The following is an 18,035-nucleotide window of genomic DNA, read 5'->3' as shown; positions in this document are numbered from 1 at the left end:
GCTAGCTCGCACCATACACGGCCCCCAAAGATCCTGCCCAGCCTTATCTGTCTTCCATCTTCTTCATCCTGCCTGTCTATCCAAGCTCACAGAATGTCTTTCTCTTCCCTGATTCACAGCATGCTGCTCCTTGCTGCCACCCCAACACCACTGTACTCCTCCTCTCCAGCCCAATTCAGAGACCTCCTGTGGCTTCTCCAGGCAGAGTTAGCGGCCTTTTGTGTGGACTCCCTGAGAAAGGCCATAGCATTAGGTACATGTGACCAGGCAAATATTGATGGACACGTGATTCCAGACTCCGCTCCCTGCCCCCACACTACTGACAGGAGTTCTGGCTTTGCCACCTGGGTGGCTCAGCTGGTTAAGCATCTGCCTTTGGCTCAAGTCATGATCTTGGGGTCACAGGATGGAGCCCCATGTCGGGCTCCCTGTTCAATGGGAAGTCTACTTCTCTCTCTCCCTCCCTCCCTGCCCTTCTCCTTTGGCTTGTGTGTTCTCTTTCTTTCTCAATCAAGAACTAAAATGTTTTAAAAAGTTCTGGCTTTGCCAATCTGCTTTCTTTATCTCCACCTTATGCCTACCTTGCACCCCATCTGTGGTTGTGCAGGCCAAGGGGGGTTTGCATTCACTAGGGCACTAGATTAGGCCTCTGTGAAGCTGAATTGAGAGAAAGTGGGGGTGGAAAAGGAGAAATTGAAGAGCTGTGAGGAGGAGGGCTGGGGGAGAGTGTTTTCTGAGGAATTTCTGGGTAAGTCTGGATGACAAAGATGGAGGGGAACCAACAATGTGTGAGAGAAAAGTATATGGATGCGGAAAATCTTTTTTTTTAAAGGATTGCGTTCATGTATCACTTTATGACGTCTGAGAAAAGGATGCATTTTTTTTTATATTACCTACAAAAAATTGTCAAAATGTCTTTCTTTGATGACAACATCTCTTCAACACATTGGGCTCTGGACACACACACACACACTCACACAAAACAGTACACACCCAGCTTTATTGAGGTCTATCTCCCTCCTTTGAATGCAATTTCACTAAGACCAAGAGGCATTTCTTGCACTGTTAAAAGACGACATGACTCTTCATGCTGGGCACACAGTAACTCCTTACAAATTCTTTTCACAGTCATTGTTTCATCTATTCCTTGCCACAGTTTTGTGATGAGAAGGGTTTTGCAGATGAGGGAACAAGGTAAGTAGGCAACAGTCTTTGTCCTTTCTTTGTGTTAGAATAGAACACGGTTTTCCCACTGAGGATATATTTTTTTCCTTTGTTCCTTCAGGAAGGAAGACTACTTCAGGAAGGAAGGAAGTTCTTTCAGGAAGGAAGACCTTGGGCCAACAGCAGCCCAAAAGCCCAACATAATTCCTGGCACATAGTAGGTATTCAATAAAAACTAGACCACTAACATATCCAATGCGAACCTAAGTTCCAGTGAATTCTATGTAAGAAGCCTCCACTCTTTCAAGTTTCCCCAGAAATGTCTGCCTGGAATTCCCTCCTCCATCCCCACATGCCATGGCAGAAACAGAAACCAGAGAAAGCAACCATTAGCTCCCCTTTTGTGAAGCTGCGAGAGGGACCCACACTGAGTCATGATATGTAGAGAGATGAGAACCCAGAGCTGGGAACTGGCTTCCAGTTTCACATAGTTTCTGGCCAACCCTTAACAAAACTCAGAGCTGTAGCTGATCACATTGGTGTGCCTTCTTTCGAAATACACACTTTGGATTGAAGGCTGGGGTGGGGGGGGCACGGTGGAGGGGTAGCTAGGTTTCTGAGAGCCACAATCACACAGGGGCCATCTTCTCTGTGATTCATTTGGGTTCTTGTTTACAAAAGGAGCAGCCTCTCTCAGACCACTATTACAAGCCTGTCTACATGGCCTGTCCATCCACCCATACTGTACTGGAGCTGACATCTAACTTTGCATGGAGCAGACCTAGGGCCCTCAGAGCTCTGCCTAACTTGCCCCAAAATATGCCAGAATGCCAGGCCCAAGGCATACCAGGCTGGAATATGAACAGCAGATCAGAAGATACCTTTCAGAGTGACAAGGACTTCAAAAATTAAAGCAACCAAAATATTTCATTTTTCCTTTTGTATCAGAGTTGTTCAGAGAAAGGACCAGGAGGATATACATATGTACGGTTGTGTGCGTGTGTGTATGTATGTATGCATATATATAAATGGAGAGAGAGAAGGAAAGAGAGAGATATTTTAAGGAACTAGCTCACACAGTTGTAGGGGCTGGCAAATCTGGAATGCACAGGGCAGTTCAGCAGACTAAAAATTCAGGTGAGTCAATACTGCTGTCTTGAGTCTGAAATCTATAGAGCAGGCCAGCAGTCTGGATATATGCATGCAGGGTTTCTATGTTGCAGTCTGGAAGCCAAATCCCTTCTTTCCTGGGGGCACCTCAGGCTTTTTCTCTTAAGACCTTTAATTGACTAGAAAAGGCCCACCCACGTTACAGAGGGCAACCTGTTTTACTTAAAGTCAACTGACTAAACACCAACCACATCTGAAAAAAAATGCTTCACAGCAACATCTAGGCTAGTCTTTGACGAAACAACTGGGCATCAGGGAACCCTGGGTGGCTCAGCAGTTTAGCGCCTGCCTTTGGCCCAGGGCGCTATCCTGGAGTCCCGTGTCGGGCTCCAGGCATGGAGCCTGCTTCTCTCTCCTCCTGTGTCTCTGCCACACCCCGCCCTCTGTTTATCATGAATAAAGAAAGAAATAAATCTTAAAAAAAAAAAAAAAAAAAACAACTGGGCACCAAAGCCTAGTCAAGTTGACACGTTGAATTAACCAACACATCTTAATTCAACACATGTAATACAGTGGCTTTTATCTTCTTTGGACTTTGGATCTCTCCCCTTTATAAAGTTCATTGAGGTATAGTTCATCTATCACAAAACTCATCTATTTTAAGTACACAAATGGATGATTTTTAGTAAGTTTATCAAGTTCTACACCATCACTATCATCCAGTTTTAGAAGACTTTTATCACTAATAAGATCGCTCACATATGAGGATCCTTTGGAAAAAAATCTAATAACTCAGCCAGAACAAACAGGTACAACACTAAAGGTTGTTTATGCCCAACATTTAAGGCTTAGCAGTCTAAATATTCTTAATATTTGTATATATATATTTTTTTCATTTGAATATAAAATTGTGTTGCTTATTAAACTTGGTTCTCTTTCTTTGGTAGATATAAAGCAGATCTATGAATGTATAGGATCAAACTCATGTTTGCTTTTGACTCCTGAAATAAGTGAAAAAAATCATTTCATATTTCTTAGCCAGGCAGTAAAGGAATCACTCTTGCCTTTCCAAATGGAAAGGGTTTTTAAAACTTGGATGGGGCACGTGTCAGTATACAAAATTTTATAATTGTCACATATATGACTTGAACACTCAACCTAGGGAGGGATGTATACTGGTGGGAAGGGTGGGGATAATATTTAGAAAGAGAGCTGTTCTTCCATCTTTGCACAATTTTGGATAGAATTTCAGGGGTCAGATATTCCTGTAAAGTTAACTCCATATCCAAGTGGAGGCCACTGATCTACACAGTCTCCAGTCTAGCCCCGCCATCCGCCCTTCTTGACGTCTTCATGCCTCTACACCTCATGACCTCTCACCCAGAAAACTGTACCCTCCTTCCAACATCTCTCTTTGTCTCCAACCTTGTCTCCACACAGCTGTCCTCCATCCCCCGGGCAGCAGGAATCTTCTACAATGCAAATCAACTACCCTTAGGGCCTTTCCTTTCCTTTCTTCACTCATCACATCTGTATCAAATCCAGAGGGTGGTCGAAACATTCTCAGTAATATATATTAAGCCCTCTTTGATATAGCTCCTGGCTATTTTTTTGGCTCCATCACTGGCTATTCTACCTACTATATTCCACTTTGTAAATCTAAGCTGTTCATCCTCTGCCCTATCCATCCATCCAGTGCCAGGTAGAGTTAGGCAGGTGCAACTTTTCTCTGTCCTATATACTAACCATATTTCTATTACTGAACTTATCACATCATAACACCAAGCTTCAACCTCTCTCTACCCTACTGCATTGCTCCTTGCTAGCTGCAAGCAACTAGTCAACCAGAATTTACTCAACCAGGAAACAGAGAGGCAGATTAAATAATCAGAGCACTATATTATTGCAAAGTCTGATTGCCTATAGTCATTATCCCGAATTATCTTTTGTGGCAGGGCTTGGATACCACCCCAGGAATTATCCTACAGAAATAACAAATTCAAAAAGACTTATGTATAAAAACATCCATAGCAGAAGTTTGGAATAGTGGAAGACTGGACCACAGTAGGCTTATTATTGTCATCTGGGAGGGAGGGACCATGGAGAGTCCAATAATAGGGATTTGGTAAAATAAGTCATGTTACAGCACATTACACTAGACGTTACAAGCATAGGATATCACAGTATTTTTAAATAACATGTAGCTATAATTGATAGGGGAAGTTATTAGTTGCTTTTTTCTTAAAGTCTCAAACTATAATCACATATTTATATAAAGTTACATGCATTGGATATTTTACATAAACAGACACACACACAAATACACACGCCCACAGAATTTAAAAAGTAAAAATTTAACAGTGGTTAATAAACTTATGTGGGGCTAAACTTATGTGTAGCAGACCCTATGAATGACTCACAGGTTTAATTTTTATTTCTCTTATCCCTATCATCTAAGTATTCACGATGAGCATGTGCGATATGTGAGGAGAGAGAGAGCACAGTGGTTAAGAGAAAGGGCTGTGTGATTCCTACCGACGCTAACCTAAGTAAACAGAATTTCTCGCAGCCTTAATTTCCCCATCTAAAAAAAAAGAACTACACTCCAGAATCAGGCCCCTCTCTTAGCACTGTGATAAGGTCCATGTACAGTGTTTAATCCAGATGATGCACACAGTCCTTAAATAAATTGAAACCTTTGAAACAGGAAGAGATTTAAAGAAATAAACATCAATAAACAAATATGCACACTGGGTCTTTCGGAAGACATGGCCAGAATGTATGCTCCAGGTGTTGCGCTCCCACATCTGAAGTGTAAGGTGGCCCTGGCTGGGTTGGTGAACAGGTGGAGAGGGGCCACTTGCCAAAACATCTATCTTCCTGTACTACTCCAAACAGCACTGAGGATCTGTTCCAGAGGCTTCTGCAACACTGCAGACAAGCACATGCTCTGCCAAGGACGTGACCCAGAGGTCACCACTGTCCTCACTCCTTTCCAAGAAGATTTTGTTTTTCATCAATGTACCACAGCAGGTGGCCACCCAGCAAGTCCAAGGTCCTTGTGTAGCTCTGGACCACCTGGTACTCCTTTCTCTCAGGTGGGGAGGGATGCAGAGAGGGAAGGGATGCTGGAGCAAGGAGAGGATCTAGCACACACTACCTGCCTGAAAAAGACAGAAATCAGCTGGGTGCTTGAAGAATCACTGATGTTCCTTCTGCCTTGTGCCAGTAGTACAAGGAAAAGGATTCTGGTGTGAAGACATCAGAGTATCTACTTTTCACACCAAATTATAAGAAATGATATTCATCTTTTCTTAGGGATTCATTCATTTTGATCATCCAATAGAAAGTAGGTTTGCTGCAACAATTATTTTCTTTTTTTTTTTAAATAGTTTTTTTTTATTATTTATTTATGATAGTCATATATATAGAGAGAGGCAGAGACAAGGCAGAGATAAAGGCAGAGGGAGAAGCAGGCTCCATGCACCGGGAGCCCGACATGGGATTCGATCCCGGGTCTCCAGGATCGCGCCCTGGGCCAAAGGCAGGCGCCAAACCGCTGCGCCACCCAGGGATCCCGCAACAATTATTTTCTTATTAGAAACCATATTTTTCCTCCATGGCATTTATTATAGTAAGCAATTAATAATATACTTGTAACATATTATTAATATACTATAGTAAATATATTAAAGCTTACTTCTTTAATGCTATTTCCAGGGACCTAAGGACACTAGAAACAGAACAGCAAGGATCTACTGACATGGATGCCCCAGAAGGATATTCTTCCTCCCTTCAGGACCATGTCATACAAGCACCACAAAATTTTCATTATGATCATTCCAATTGTTTCCATGAAACATCTACCAACTGGCAAAAAAGGAGGTAACACAGTCCATGCATATGCCTGCATTTTACCACAAGTGAAATTTGGCTGCCTATATTGTGGCATGAAAATTATATCCTCTCATGGCCTTTAAACCAGTCCTATTTCCCTGTATCAATTATTGTTATCACCCTATATCCCTTCCTCCTAACGACATCAGGTTGGATCAAGGAGACAGTTGGGGGAGAGATAAATTCAGAACACAAGGCTTGTAAAACCATGGTAGCCCTTCTAGTATAGGACTTATTTTAAAGCTTCACGTCCCACTACTTATGAAACCTTGTATGTGAGCTCCACGTTGTATGCTGAAATTTAACAGATATTTAAGGAGTGCCTTTTACATGCCAGGCACTGAGCTAGGAGGGGGCCATCAGACCTCAGTTAGACAGTGCCTTCTTGGAGCCTACAGGCTAGCGGGGGAGACAGACAACAGACAAGGAAACAGACCAATGAACAGGACAGCTTCAGGTGAGGCAAGGGCAATGAAGGCAAGAAACACAATGAGATGAAACCGCATGTGAGTGGAGGTGCAGATCTGAAGGAGAGGCCTGAGGGTTAGTAAGGAGCTACCATGTGGAGAGCTGGTGAAAGGGCAGGCAGGGTAGGTGGGCAGTGAATGCAAAGCTCTGATGCAGGAACAAAACGGGTATGTTCAAGAAACAGAGAGGAGCCCAGTGTGGAAATTAAATGCAATTAGACCAGACATCAGACGGCATTCCAGACAGGCCCGAAGGAGTCAAATTCTCCAGAAATGAGGGAAGGAAAACAATTATAATAGCAATGATGGCAGGCAAATTAGCTCCATGCCAAGCATCATGCAAAGAACTTCACATGCGATATTCCATTTGACCCAGCATGATCATGCAAGGTAAATGTCATCTGCTCTATTTTTCAGATTAAGCAACCTAAGGTTGGAGGAATTAATAAATTATAATTTTCACACAGCTGTTAAATGGGGGACACCTGGGATGAGAACCCAGGCATTCTCAGTCCTGGGTTCTTCTGCCCGTGGCTTCTGCCCTAATGAGATCTTCTCTTTGGACATCTACAGAGTCTAGCTTAAGTCCTGCAGTAATGGTGATCTGGACTCACCCATCCATAATCTTGGCAAAAATCAAACCATTTTCAATCAACAAGGCAAAAAGACAAAAGCCCTTTAGTTCCGACTTTCTAGCAGCTCTGCAGGAGGTTGGGCTCACCACCCACACACTCTTTTATTAAGCTATAATAAGCCACAGATGAAAACTGTTGCCATAGGTGAAGCTTACTTTAACATATGGTTGATCCAACTGAAGAAAAACATGTTAAAAATGCATTTTTAAAATCCCAATTTACTTGTATAATGTTTTTTTAAAAATCATTTATCGTGTTTCTGGTCTGCTGATACATTCCAAATGTTAGGGTATGGAAACATGTACATGTCCAAGGGTTACTTGCTAAACTGATAACAAAGGCACTCAGCCCCCATGGAGTTTGGCTTTCAGTGTTTGACTTGATGCAATTTGCAAAAACATAAAGAGGTAACCTGTGGTTTTGTAAACTTGGTTAAGGGCAATATGTTTCTGACTTGAAAGCTAGCTGCGACATTTCTAACACAGCTACTCAAATACCCTCAATCCTCAACTACAGAAAGCTTTGCCTGGCTATTAGGGGTAGGGTATTCTTCTGGCAAAGCTGTCTGCTTTGGGAAGGCAAAGCAGCAGGGGGGGTGGGGGCAGAGACAAGACAAGGCCACAAAGAAGTGATCAAAGCGGGGTAGGATAAAGTGGGGGTAGGGAGGAGTCAGAGCTCCCTCTTGGCGATAACTGAAATCTGCTAGCAGCGAATTGTGTCAGGCAATGTTCTAAATGCTTTCTATGAGTCAGTCATTTAGTCCTCACTATGACCCCATGAGATGGGTTTTGTCCCCTCCAGGCTAAATTGGCAAACTGAGGCACTGATGTACAAGGTCACATGACTCTTGAGTGGACAGTGCTCTTTGACAATGTGGATGTGTGGGCCTAGAAGGTGCTTAGTCTCCCTGAGCATTCTAGTGTTCTAGTCCAAAGACATATTATTTCTCTTGATCAATGTAGACCACGGACATTGATCATCCACCATTTGTTAAACGGTGGCTGCAGGCATTCTACTGTGAGGATACCTACCCTACCTACAGCCCATCACTGATCACTGCAGCAATATTTACCTTTTATGTACATATCACTTATTTTATCTTACTATTTTTTTTATTTTTATATTTTTATTCTTTTTTTTAAACATCTGATTTTTTTTTTTAAGATTTTATTTTATTTACTCATGAGAGATACGGAGCAAGAAAGAGAGGCAGAGACACAGGCAGAGGGAAAAGCAGGCTCCATGCAGGGAGCCCAACGTGGGACTCAACCCCGGGTCTCCAGAATCACGCCGTGGGCTGCAGGCGGCGCTAAACCGCTCCACCACCAGGGCTGCCCATTTTTATTTATTCTTGAGAGACACACAGAGAAAAGCAGAAACATAGACCGAGTTTGCAGGACTCAATCCCCAAACCCCAGGATCACAATTTGAGCCAAAGACAGATGCTCAGCTACTAAGGTGCCCCACTAGTATTTCATTTTAATATATTTACTTTAATAGGAAACTTTGTATTTCAATAGGAAAATAATACATTTTGCTATAAATAGTAGTTAATAATTTTTTTAAAAGATTTTTTATTTCCAATTAATCTCCACAGCCTATGTGGGGCTTGAACTCACAACCCTGAGATCAAGAGTAGCTCACTCCACTGACTGAACCAGCCAGGTGCCCCAGAAGCTAACCACTTTTTAACAAAAATACACAAAATATCCAGAATAGGCAAATCTATACAAATAAAAAGTAGATTACTGGTTGCCAGAGGCTCACATAGAGGGGAACTTGGAAGATGATGGCTAAAGGGTGTGGGGGTTTCTTCTAAGGTAATAAAAATACCTGAAAATTGACTGTGATGAAGGATGCCCAACCCTGTGAATATGCTAAAAGCCATTGAATTATACACCTTAAGTGAGCGAATTGTGTGGGACGTAAATTATATCTTCATAAAGCTGTGTTTTTGAAAGTCTATATAATGCTCTCACTTTAAAATAAAGGAGCAATAAAAGGAAAGTGATTTGTTATTATAAAATACAGTAAATGTCAAATAATGTTATAAAATTCTACTTAGATCCTGTAGTCTCCCTGATGACAGCTCTGAGGGCCTACCTTCTTTTGTTTTTAAGATTTTATTTATTTGAGAGAGAGAGAGAGAATGCATGAGCATGCATGGGGGGAAAGGCAGAGGGAGAAGGACAAGCAGATTCTCCACTGAGCAGGGAGCTCCATATGGGGTTCCATCCGAGGACCCTGAGATCATAACCTGAGCCAAAGTCAGAAGTTCAACCGACTGAGCCACCCATTTACCTTCTAACTTCTTTCTTAAAAAGGGAAACACAAAAGTGAATTCATTCTTGCACCCTTTAGGAGGGCTATAGCGCAAAATGTAGTCAGCAGCAAGTGATGGCAAGAATGCACAGAAAGTGGAACCTTTTTTTTTTAAGATTTTATTTATTTATTCATGACAGACACAGTGAGAGAGGCAAAGACACAGGCAGAGGGAGAAGCAGGCTCCATGCAGGGAGCCCGATGTGGGACTTGATCCCGGGTCTCCAGGATCACACCCTGGGCTGAAGGCAGCGCTAAACCGCTGAGCCACCAGGGTTGCCCAGAAAGTGGAACACCTATACATTGCTGCTGGGAATATAAAATGGTGGAAGCCCTTTGGGAAACAGTTTGGTGGTTCCTCAAAATGGTAAGCATAGAATTGCTGTGTGAACCAGCAATTCCACTCCTAGGTGTATACCCAAGAGAACTGAAAATATATGTCCACATAGAAAACTTGTACATGAGTGTTCATAGCAGCATTATTCTTTTTTTTTTTATTATTTTATTTATTTATTTATTTATGATAGTCACACAGAGAGAGAAAGAGAGAGAGAGAGGCAGAGACACAGGCAGAGGGAGAAGCAGGCTCCATGCACCGGGAGCCCGACGTGGGATTCAATCCCGGGTCTCCAGGATTGCGCCCTGGGCCAAAGGCAGGAGCCAAACCGCTGCGCCACCCAGGGATCCCTAGCATTATTCTTGATAGCCAAAAAGTGTAAACACCACACTTTTTATATAGCAAATGAGGAACGAACAAACTGGGATACATCCATACAGAGGAGTATTATTCAATCATAAAAAGGAATGGAATCATGACTAATGCTAAAACTCTGAAGAACCTTGTAAACATTATACTAAAGTAAAAGGAGCCAGACACAAAATTGTATATCTAGAAAAAATTGCATGATTCCATTGACACAAAATAACAAGAAAAGGCAAATCTATACAGACAGAAAAAATGTAAGTGGTTGTCTGGGGCTGGGGAGAGGCGACATGACTGCTCGTGGGCATAAGGTTTCTTTTTGTGAGTGATAAAAATGTTCTAAAATTGATTATGGCGATAGTTGCACAACTCTGAAGAGACTGAAATATGTTGAATGATACAACTTGAACTGTTGAATTGTATGCCATGTAAATTAAGTCACTGTTAAATAAAATAGAAAATTTTTAAATTCCACTGCCAAAAAAAGGAGATTCATGCTGTGATTCAACAGTATTGTCTTGTCTATGAACTAAGACATCTTGTATACCACCAATGCCAAGGATCACATAGTTGGACGAATGCTGTATTAGGCCTGCCAGAGTTGCAACTTTGAGAAATTCAAATGAGTTACAAACAAGTTTCCCAGGAAAGTGACATCCCTAGATTTTCTCTCCCAAAGTCCCCAAGTCTTAGGATTTTATTTTTAAATTGCACACGCTTATCATTTGTTCATTCCTTCAAACCAGCTATGAGCCAGGCACACTTCTAGACCATGAGTGTATACAAGTGAGTAACTCAGAGGAGGTTCTTGTCTTTAGGAAGTTGATGTTCTAGGGAGGAAAACTCCCCCAGTGATAGAATAAATTATACAACTTTATAAAATGATGGCAAGAGTGTTACATGTTATGAAGAAAATAAATCAGGTTAATGGGATAGAGGGAAGATGAGGGACAGAGAAAGGTGGACTGCTGTTTCATAACGGATGGCCAGGGAAATCCTCCCTGAGGAAGCTGAGTTTGAAGAGAGCCCTAAATGAAATAAGGGAATAAGCCCTGCTAAATCCTATGGGGAGAAGCTAAGGATGCAGGACCAGCATTACTCACAGATCAGGAAGAAAGGTGGTAGGAATGGAGAATAAGCAACTGGTAAAGGGTAGGAGATGAAGCCAGTAAGATGGGCATTTGAGACCTAACTGGTGTTAAGGTCTTGGATTTCACTGTCAGTGTGAAGGGAAACCATGAAGAAGGTTTTGGATTGGGAGTACGTATGATTTTACAAGGTCACTCTGCCTGCTTTGTGAATGAATAATAAGAGGCAAAAATGGAATCAGGGAATCCAGGGAGAAGGTCTGGCAGTAAGACAGGTTGAATGAGGGAGGCAGTGTGGCCCACAGTGGTAGCAAAGGAGATGGTGAGAGGGGACAAATACACATAGGTTCTAAAGGTAGAACTGGTGAAAGCTTGCTGATAGTCTGATGGCATGTGTGAGAAAAAGGATCAATCAGGAAAGAATCGCAGGTTTCTGGCCTAAATAAAGGACTAGACATTGGATATAAGTGGATATAAGCGCTTACAACATGGGTCAACAACTGAGAAAGTGCTCAAAACATGAAGCACCATCCTGCACCATCAACATCAACAAGGTCATTACAACCACCACGATTATCACAATTTCCATCATCCCCACCACCATGGTCATTACAAGTGCCACCAACATTTCCATCACTCCTCTCGCCCACGATCAAGAGCAGGGGTGTCCATAGCACAAAGGGGAAAGGAAACCATACAACGATCAAGTCCAGGTCAAAGACACCTGTTTCCCAATCAAGGGACTAGTTCTGGACAAGCACCAAGGACGCACTGACCTGCCCCAGATTAAAAAGTTAAGAGTCAGGGGCATTCTTACCACCGTCTCTCCTACCTTGTCCCCCACACATATTTATGTAAGCTTCTTTTCATGTTTAGGGACTCTTCAGGGACTCCTGTCTTCACTGTCAGGCTTTCACCTGGCCCCATCCTAGTCCAGTTCTTCTGTACAGCAAGCCTCGTTTCCCCCTCCCCCAAATGGCTTGATGTATCTTCCAAAATTCCTGATGTGTATATGGAACATTCATGTCACCGAGTATTACAGTATCTACAAAATGCAAGCAATGTGCTCAGTGCCAGCACTGACCTACAGCTGGCACATTCTATAAATGGAATCTTCAATATATATATATATTAATTGTACTTGCAAATCTCTAACCCCTAAGTAACCTTATGCCTGAAACACCTCTAAGACTCTTAATTCCCAGTGCCACTTAGCTTTCTACCAGCTGACTATTGAGGGACCACCTCTTCAGGGTCAGGGAAAACAAATCTCCACTTAGGTACTTATCAGCATGAAGGTCAGGAAACAGATGGAAGAGTGGGTTCAAGAAGAGAGAAGCATGTACCAGAAGGTTCCACATTCTCTGGGTGAGCCTTAATGGTGACATACAACTATTTACCATTCTAGCAAACCCCCAACATACATCAAACAGCTCTTGGAAAACCATGGTCCAGCACTTCTCCAAATACTGCAATGTTATATAATATGATTGATCTCAGAATTCCAGTATAAAATCCTAGCACAGAAGGACCCTGGAGCTAGCATCTACCTTTCTACTTCCAAATAAGAAAGGGGATGTCTACCTAGTGGTAGGATAGATCAGGATCATCTTTCTTTAAATGTTACTTTAAAAACACGAATTTGTTCTTGCTAAATGCTTGTTTTCAAAGTAGAAAATGAGCTTCAGACGCTCCAAGTCTCTGGCCAGCTCCAAGTGCTTTCCTTTCCTGTGTGGGGTGGTCAGTGCACTATAATCATCTTGCTAAAGATTGCAAATCCCTTCATCTAGGATCAAATCCATGCCAATATTTTGGGGACCTGTATGAGCGTGGGGAGGAAAGAGAAATGATGACTTTTATCCAGTGAACAAAACTCCTTATAATTAGGTTGGTGGTTTCTATGGTAACAAGGAGCTGACTCTTTTATTTGAAATAAAAAATAGCAACACTGCAGCTGTCCTTGCCGTCCGGACGCTCCAAAGCAAATGAGAGATTTGATTTCACATTTGCTGTGACTGCTGAGGACTTTCAACTATATATTTTACTTGCCGTCAAGTCTTGGCGAGACACTACCTCCCAATCCCCTGAGAAAACAGGTGTGAAAAACACAAGCAAACAACAACCAAAACAAAATCATGTTCCCTCACTGCAACCAATATGCTGTTTGTTTCTTTCTTCCTAATTGTCACAAGAAACCTTCGAGTCACTGCCTTGAAGAACACTGTTGTTGGTTGTTCACCTTGAAAAATCACTGGAGCTCTCAGAAATATATTTTCATGTTTGTAATAACAGCATCCACTGTGATTGAGGACTTTACTGGGTGCCAGGTTTTGTGCCAAGGACTTTCCCAGCACCATCTCATAAAATGAGATCTCACAGCACCCCTATGATAAACCCTGTCATCACGTCCATTGTAATGATAAGGAGGTATAAGAGGTTAAGTAACTTGCCCCCTGCCAGTAAGAGCTAAGAGTCCATCCCAGCTCTAGCTGATGGCAAAGACCATGCTTTGTGGTGGCCACACCACACTACTCTGCCTTTACTGTCATTTTATAACTGACACGAAGAAACATCATTTCCTAGGTGATGGCCATTTGAAATTAGCCATAGAGAACTGTCAACCTAGGTTGTCAACTGTCAACCTAGAGGACCCTCCAGCTGGCCTTTGGGAACGGCCACTTTCCCTCTCTCCCTCCATCCCACATGGTGCCAGCATGCCAGAGGAAATACAGGAAATGATGATTTTTCTCTCTGGAGGACCTACCTGCCTGCAGTCCACACACAATAGTGCGAAAGGCCAATCATCACATCCTCAGAAAGCTAGTCTCTGAACAGTGGTGTACACCGCTTGCTAGGGCCCAAGAGGCCAGGAAGGCCTAAAGTCAAGGGCGGCACTTAAGCTAAGTCTTGAAGGAATAGTAAATGTCGCTCAACCTACATAGGGATAGAGAGAGCCTTTTTTTGGCAGAGAAAATGACTGGATGGAGAATCTAAGGTAGGGAAGGGAAAGGAGTCATCAGGGAGTCTTTGTCATAGTGCATGGGGCAGAGGAGCTCAGCAAGGTCCATGAAATACAGGGACTTGCGTGTCTCGGAAGGCTGAGGGTGGTCAATGAAAGAGGGAAAGAGGGAATGATACGTACAGAGCATAGGATTCCCTTTGTGATATTCTAGAAATCTGAATAAATTGCTTTTGGTTGTACACAGCTCTAGGGATTGAATCACATGGACCATGCAATTATCTGCATTACCTCTGATTATCTACATGATTGCCTCTACCAAGAGACCACAAATTCCTTAAGAACAAGAGTTGTATCTTACTCATCTTTATCCCGAGTCTAGCAAAAGACCCAGCATATAACAAAAATTTAATAGATACCAAATGAATGTAAATGGTCACCAAATATGTTCTTCGACATATATTAACATTAATTACTAATGACTACGTGTCAGCCTTCGCTCTAAGCCAGCTGCTGTGCAAAGCACCTTATATGCATCATCTCATTTAACCATCACACGCACTATATGGAGAAGTTACTATAGTAGCCTCATTTCATAAATGCAAAAACTGAGGCATAGAGGGACTGGCAATTCACCCAGACCCACAGAGTCTATGTCAATGGCAGAGTCAGATTTGGAGCTATCTTTGCACCCTCTCGAGGCTCATGCTGTCAGGAGGCTATGGTGAAAAAGCGAATTTGAATGATTATTGCAACAGGAGATGCTCAGTGATTGAATACTGCCAGGCACACAGTAGGTGCACAGTTATGTTGATTGGAACAATGATTAAAAACCTGCTGTTTGCAATGTACTGGAGTATGTTCAAAGAGCAGGATCTTCCCAGCTGCTGATGACTAAGGAACCCCCCTGAAATGATTTTTGGATGTGGGGGAGGGCTATGATTTCTGTGGCAAGAGTCAATCTCCTTATAGAAACAGAAAAGTGATTCCTTTGTAGGTTTTTAAAACAGCGCTTTGATATGTTTTCCCAGATCAGTGCCTTTCCTTCTTTTCAATGATAAATTGACCTTGAAGTAGCTCTGGAGTGCCATGCCCTGCCCCTCTCTCCATTGGAGCAGTTTGGATGGGCTAGCCCAGAATCCTGATCCAGGGGAGGTATGTGACCCAGATCAGGCAAATCCAAGCATTTAATCTGTTTGGCCACAGTTCACACAATCCAATCAGAGCCAACCCTGAGAATTTGAATTTTCCCTGGAGCTACTCGGAGAGATAAGGTCTTAAGTGTGGATGGTCAGGGCTGGGGGAGGGGTGTATAGCACTGAGAAGACTTTTAACAATGACCTGACTAACAAGGGTGGTGGACAGGATGTGATAGTAGAGCCAAGTAATGGAGAGATCCGTACCCTAAAGATGTCCCTGAAACCGTTGCACACAGCCATATCTGGGTATTCTGATAACCTCAACCAATAAATTCTCAGTTTTATGCATAAATCCCTTTAAAATTGGTCTCTGACACTTGCGACCCAGAGTCCAGAGAAATACAATTCCACTATCAGGAAAAGATGCCGAATGGCCAGTGGGCAGATGTGGTGGTCCAAGAGGAGTGGAAAAAATACCGAGGGGAAGTTGTGCTCAGTTACTCCTGAGGATGCATTTTATTTACTGCATTGAGGCACAATCTATAAATTGGCATTAAAGCCCCACACACAATTCCTCTAGGCAGTTACCTAATTAGTGTCTTAGAGCACTACAGATTCAGACCCTTGGTAACAGGGAATTAATGCAGCTTCCAAGGAAGATATGCAGGACAGAAATTCATTCATTCAATAGATATTTATGGAGCATCTTCTATCAGGCACTAAAGCTAACATTTGCTGAAAAATTATCTCATTTACTTCAAAGGGGAATTCAGATATCTTTCAAGTTAAACTTCACTGATCTGTAAGACAATTAAGAGAAAAGGAAAAAAAGACTGCCCCTCCCCCCAATCTCCTGCCCTCATGCATTAGAAGGATATTTTTGTAAAGCTAAGGGTGGCTAATATGTAGCATCTCCAGCTTATGGAAAGGAAGGAGAAGGGGAAACTGATTGGATTACTGATGAATGCTTTCTGGAAAGAGGAAAGATATCCCCAAGATAGAGTGAACAGGGAGAGCGAATACTCATATCTGAACGAAGAGGAAGGGTTGAGGGCTTTGTTAGAAAGAATACAGATGTGCTTGATCCAGGAAAGCCAAGCCAGGCACTCCAGGGAACAGCCTGCAGGAATCTGCATCTCTATGGAGGTCCCCAGGTTCTCCTGCAAACAAAAGATTGAGGGCCAAAATGCAGGCCTTAGTGCTCAGAGAACCATTCTGCAACAAGAATTTGAGGAAAAGGCGGCAGAGCTCCTAACTTGGCAAACACAGGCTACTCAGCTCCATCAGCATCCAGTACCTAAAGGAGCACCTCAACATGGTTTAGAGTGCCATGATGTCATTTAAAGCCAGCAGCTCTGGAAGGCAGGCCCGACTGTGTACACACCTCTTGGAATGTAAATTAATGCTAGAGCCTAAAGAATTCACTTGTCTGCAGAGGTGGCAGGAACAAAGGTGAAGTTTCCTTAATGAAGCAACTGTCTGTTGACTCAAAGTCTCAAGCTTCAAATGTTTTCTCTTTCTTTCTTTTTGGGCAAAGTTTACTTGCTCCTCTAACAGTTATAAACAAAACAGAACACACCAACCACTTGCCTCATAAATGGAACAGTTAAAAGGCAGTATTTCACAGCAGCACTGTCCAAGAGAAATAAATGCAAGTCGTGTACGTGACTTTAAATTCCCCACAGCTCATGTCTAAAAAATAAAACCCTCAAAATTAATTTTATCAGTATATCATATTTAAACAAGTTGATGCACAATACCATCGCCATATGTAAGCAACAAAAAAATTAGTAATGAGATAGTTTCCATTGTCTGTAGCATATAAGACTTTCAATTCCAGCATGATTTCTCACTTAGAGCACATCTTAGGATGAGTCACACTTGGGGCACCTGGGTAGCTCAGTAGGCTAAGCGTCTGACTCTTGATTTGGGCTCAGGGTCGTGAGGTTGTGAGGTTGAGCCCCATGTCAGACTTTGAGCTCCATGCTCAGCGGAGTCTGGTTGAGATTCTCTCCCTCCCCTTCTGCCCCTCACCCGCTCTTGCACACTCTCTCTGTAAAATACATAAATAAAATCTTAAATAAAAAATAAAAAAGGATGAGACACACTTCAAGTATTCAATAACCATATGTGGTGGGTGGCTACCGTACCGCACAGCATAGGTCTACAGAGCGGGGGTGGCAACACTTCCAGCCAAGACCCAAATTTCCTAACAAGAATTCCAAAATGAATGTGTTTGAGGAAAAAGAAAATAAAGGCGATGAAATTATGCTACGATATCACTGAAGAACCAACCAATAGGCACACATTTTCAATATTACAATTTTTTAAAAGCTATTAAAGCCATTATGAGAAAGCCATCTGCATGACAAGGGCTAGGGGATGAGACTGATACCCAGCTACCCCTTTTCCATGGATTCACAGAATCAAGGACTTCCATGTGTTTTCTGTGATCTCCTATTTCAGGCTTCACTTTCAATTTGATGTATTATCTCTGGGGCAGAAGTCAACATGATACATTTCAACCATGGAAAAGGTGAAGTTGCCAGCC

At 42.5% G+C, this 18,035-nt stretch overlaps 1 protein-coding gene across 1 annotated transcript in view; it reads right to left on the bottom strand.

Annotated features, from left to right (window-relative positions):
* PRICKLE2 (prickle planar cell polarity protein 2) overlaps positions 1-18,035 on the bottom strand; it is a 320,030-nt gene that overhangs the window by 250,312 nt on the left and 51,683 nt on the right. The gene's annotated exons all lie outside the window — the stretch shown is intronic.

This window comes from Vulpes vulpes, chromosome 9, assembly GCF_048418805.1.
Source record: "Vulpes vulpes isolate BD-2025 chromosome 9, VulVul3, whole genome shotgun sequence".
Lineage (NCBI taxonomy): Eukaryota > Metazoa > Chordata > Mammalia > Carnivora > Canidae > Vulpes > Vulpes vulpes.
Note: the sequence above shows the minus strand (reverse complement) of the source record. Positions and strands in the feature narration are given on the sequence as shown.